This window comes from Carlito syrichta, unplaced genomic scaffold, assembly GCF_000164805.1.
Source record: "Carlito syrichta isolate Samal-C Ts95f unplaced genomic scaffold, Tarsius_syrichta-2.0.1 Scaffold306594, whole genome shotgun sequence".
In the NCBI taxonomy this organism is placed as follows: domain Eukaryota; kingdom Metazoa; phylum Chordata; class Mammalia; order Primates; family Tarsiidae; genus Carlito; species Carlito syrichta.
Window position 1 is genome coordinate 232,771 of NW_007250690.1, and position 4,438 is coordinate 237,208.

General features: G+C 35.4%; 1 pseudogene across 1 annotated transcript; it reads right to left on the bottom strand.

Moving 5' to 3' along the window:
- Nucleotides 1-386: 386 nt before the first annotated feature.
- On the bottom strand, nucleotides 387-3,840 carry LOC103265489 (annotated as a pseudogene). Its single transcript, XR_002482251.1, has 2 exons — nucleotides 3,822-3,840; nucleotides 387-922 (listed from the first exon to the last, which is right to left on the bottom strand). The product of XR_002482251.1 is annotated as a mortality factor 4-like protein 1 (transcript).
- Between the last annotated feature and the right edge of the window lie 598 nt (nucleotides 3,841-4,438).

The following is a 4,438-nucleotide window of genomic DNA, read 5'->3' on the forward strand; positions in this document are numbered from 1 at the left end:
AGTTATATACACTGAATTGAACCTTTGGCACTAGTAATCAGAGCATTTTGTCATATAGTATTAACACGTATTATAAAAGTGCGTAGTGTCAAAGGAATAGAATGACCAGCATTCAAAAGCAGCTTTGTCAACTGGGCAATAAAACACTCTACAGTATGTCTCTCTGTTGTCCATCTTTGAATACACTGGGTAAGTTTGAATGAAAAAAAAAGTAAGAAAAGGAAATAGGAGCCATAACCCCTTTTATTTTCTCTGTTTAAAATCAAACAGAAAACAAACATCAATTCTGTTATACACTAACATCTTCAATGTACATCGTTTGTACAAGAGAAATACTAAGAACAAAACGTGTTTACAGAGATCCAAACAGTGAGCACGAATGCCTCTCACACAGCTTTCCAATGGTACTCAGGAGGGGCCACTTCATAATCACTGGGACTAAACAAGGTCGCAGAATTCTTTGCCAGGTATTTTAGGAAGTCATGAAGATAATTCAGTAATAAAGCAAGGCTCTTCTCATCCAGAGGTGTATAGGCCAACATTGCTCCAATTCGCACAAATAATCTCCGCAGATGTGGTGCTCCATACACCTGGGACATGGGAGCATCAGGGTGATCTGCAAGAATTTCGGCATACTGTGGCCTCTCGAATTTGTAGAGTAGCTGAGTGCCCAGCATCACATTGAAGTATTCTTTTATTCCTGCCACAACTTCATTAACAGCATACTCATTATCTGTGTTTCCACGAGAATTCTTATAATTTGCATAATCCTCTAGAATGGAATCCACATTCTTCTTGGCAGGGAGATAAAAGAGCTGTTTTTGCCTGGTAATTAAGTCCCAGTCATCAACAAGTCATGGTTTTAGCTCTTCAGGAATTTTTACTTTAACTTCAACTCTGTTCATGAATGTTTCCTCATTTTCTTTTTTCTTTTTTTTCTTTTTTTTTTTTGAGTTGGAGTCTCTGTCGCCCAGACTGGAGTGCAGTGGCCGAAAATTCAAGAGAAAAAGGAATGCCTGTTGTACTTGCCAATATTTTTGTTTACCATATTATTTATTACTTTCTGATCTTTCATGTTTCCTTATTTAACTGTTTTGTTTCTTCTTGGAGGACTTAACTAGGTCATTCTTTTTGGGTAGGTCTGCTGGTGACACATTCTCAGGTTTTCTTCCTTTGAGAACATCTGAGTTCCCCCTCATTCTAAAGGATTATTTTTCTAGGTATAAAATTCTGGGTTGAAATATGTTTTATTTTACCATTGAAAAACATTGTTCTACTTCCTTTTGGCCTCCATGGTTTGTGATTAAAAAAAAAAAAAATCCACTGTCATTTGAATTTTTTTTTTTGTAGGTAAGGACTTGTTTGACTTTTGCTGCTTTAAAGATTTTTGTCTTTAGTTTTCAAAATTTTAATTATTATGTGTCTCAAAGTGGATTTTTCTGACAATCTTAACTGAGATTTATTCAGTTTCTTGAATGTGTAGGTTTATATCACTTGCCAATTTTGGGTTGTTTCGGCCATTATTTCTTCAAGTATTCTCTCATGCTTTTTCTAAATTTTTCTAGGACTTAAAAACATAAATGTTAGATGTTTTTGTTACAGTACCACAGATCCTTCTGTTTTCTTGTTTGGTTGGTTGGTTGGGTTTTGCCCATTCGATTTTCTCTCTGTTGTTCAGATTAGGTAATTTCTATTGTTCTGTCTTCCATTTCACTGGTTCTTTCTTCAGTTCCCTACACTCTGATGTTGAGCTCACTCCACTGAGCTTTTTGTTTTAGTTATTTGTGTTTTCTTTATAAAGTGATAGAACTCTATCATGTATTTTTTTCAGTTCTAAAATTTTCAGTTGTTTCTTCTTTACATTTTTTTTTTTTTTGCTGGGGTTTTCTGTTTTTATATTTGAGCCACAAGTGTTTGTATTAATACCTGCTTGTTGAAGCAGTCTTATCGAGCATCTTTCTCAGATAATTCCAACAGCTCTGCCATCTCAGTATTAGTATTTGTTGGTTGTTCTCTCTTATTCTGCTTTAGCTCTTAGTTCTTAGTATCATGTATAACTTTTTTCAGTGAAATATGAATATTTTTGTAATATATTATGAAGCTTTGGATTTTATTTAAATTTTCTGATTTACCTGACTTTTTATGACACCACTCTATCAGTCAAAAGGGCACTGCTTTGTCACTGCTAGTCTTCAGTGGGGAGCAGAACGAACTCCTAATTACTGCTGGATATGATGAGAGTTTCAGCTCCCCGTGTGGCTTACATTGATATTGTGGTAGAGATGGCCTCATTACCAATGGGTAATGGTAAATGTCCTTGCTTTTCACTGGGCCTCCTCTGACACCACTCCAGCATGTAGGGAGAGAGTGCCTATTTTCTGTCAGATGAGAGTGAAACTCCAACCTCATTTGGGATCCATATTATTTTTTTAAAAACTATTGTTGCATTTATTGTCACTTGTTTACTTTTTTAAATAAGGATAATAATTTATTGCTTGAAAATTGAAGCATTGAATAAAAATAATTACTTCAGGACAATATAGTAATTCAGTTTTAAAAAGTCATATAAATTCATTGCATTATTTTCCTTCATAAAGTGATATAAACCTATCATGCTAGTTTCCTTTATATAAACTCTAGCATGTTATTTCCCTTCATAAAACCCTTTAATAGCTTCTTATTCCTTATGGGATGCATAACTTCAGCGGCATACAACCTCCTCACTAATGTAGCCCTATCTACCCCTGTGGTCTCATACCTTGCCTATTCTCTACATTCTCTACATAGTCTCATGCATCCTCTACATAGTTTCAAGGATATTATCATAATTATTCCCAGAGTATTCTTTATTAAAATAGTTTTTCTTGCTGTATTTCAGTAGATCAAAGAAGCCCTTGATTATATGGCACTGCATTATCTTCTGAAAACAGCTGAGAAAGAAAAACACTGATCCAGCAGGAACAAACACACATGGACTCAGGACTTCATTGGTGCAACAGTGGGAACTGTCTGGACTCCTGAAGTGGGTATCAAGCTCACTGGGGTAACTATTTATAAATACATTTTACCAGATATCAAAGCCTTAGTATATCATACCTGTGGCTATAATGGCCTTTATTATAATATATATTAATTCTAATACTATATGCTTGTACACAGTGCTTTGTATACAGATATTAAATATGCTTAGCGACACCATGGCCTTTGTCCTCTCATCCCTTCCTCTTACTCTAGACAGGTAGGGACAGTTCTATGACCCCTGCTCAGTAGGAAGAAGCTACAGAAGACTGACCCCCATCCCAGTTCTCACGTACAAATAAGAATATTTTTAAATAGCAAGAGGAGGAAATGAAAATACATATAACATGGATTTAATATACCCAATGAGCAGTCATGTTAACATTGCCTAAATCTCATGTTTATCTAGCAGTTCACTTATCTTACCTTCTAATCATTAGCCAAGGACAGAACTGGTTTCTCAGAGGTAGCAATTGATAATTGTTTTACAATCCCCATTCCCAGTTTGTTTTGTGCTAACTAGCATTTCTATTTCAAGTATTTGCCTCTACCCATAAGACCCACGTTAGCCTAATCAGTCCTTTGTGACCTACATGACACTGACCCCATCACCATGGCAGCAGTCTTGTGACTAACCCATCCATCTGCCTGCTGTCCATCACCTGATGTCAGTTCCTATACTTACCTGTCCCTCTGTGATGATGTGGAGCAGACCACCACCCAACCACCTTAATAATTTGCCCTCATCAAAAAGGAATGTGTAAAAGCATTCAACCGCAAGCAGCCATTTGCTATTGCCTTACCAGACTCTGGTGTGGCCATGTTCTCTTTGAGTTATGGCCGTAGTCATGTTTCCTGGCTTTGTTCCCCTTCCCTACTCAGAGAGGTGAATCTCCTCTTTCTCTCCCTCCCTCTCTCCCTCTCTCTCTCTATCTCTCTGTCTCTCTCTCTCTCTCACTAATTTACTTTTTAAATAAACTATATTTTCCAATCTTAAAAAAAGGAAAAGCACTGATCATTATACTTTTATAGGGTTATCAATTTGAGGAAGCATCTTAATTTTAGAAATATTGAAATAAAAAAGTATCAACCTATAAATTTACAAAATGTGGTAATTGTTGAGTATATCCAAAAAGACTATTTATAAATATGTGTATAAAATATGTATGTGCAATATATAAAGAATAACACAGTGAACTGAACATGACTGTGACATGCACCTATACATTCCTACCATATTTTATCCCCTGCCCTCCCTTTAGAAAAAATACAATTTGAAATTTTAAAGTATATATTCTTTTAAAAAATCATTTACCATGTATTTGTAACCCTAAGAAGTATATTGTATAATTTTAGCATATTCTTTATGTGTTATTTAGTTATTCTGCAATTTATGCTTTTTGCCCAGTATGATCTTCCT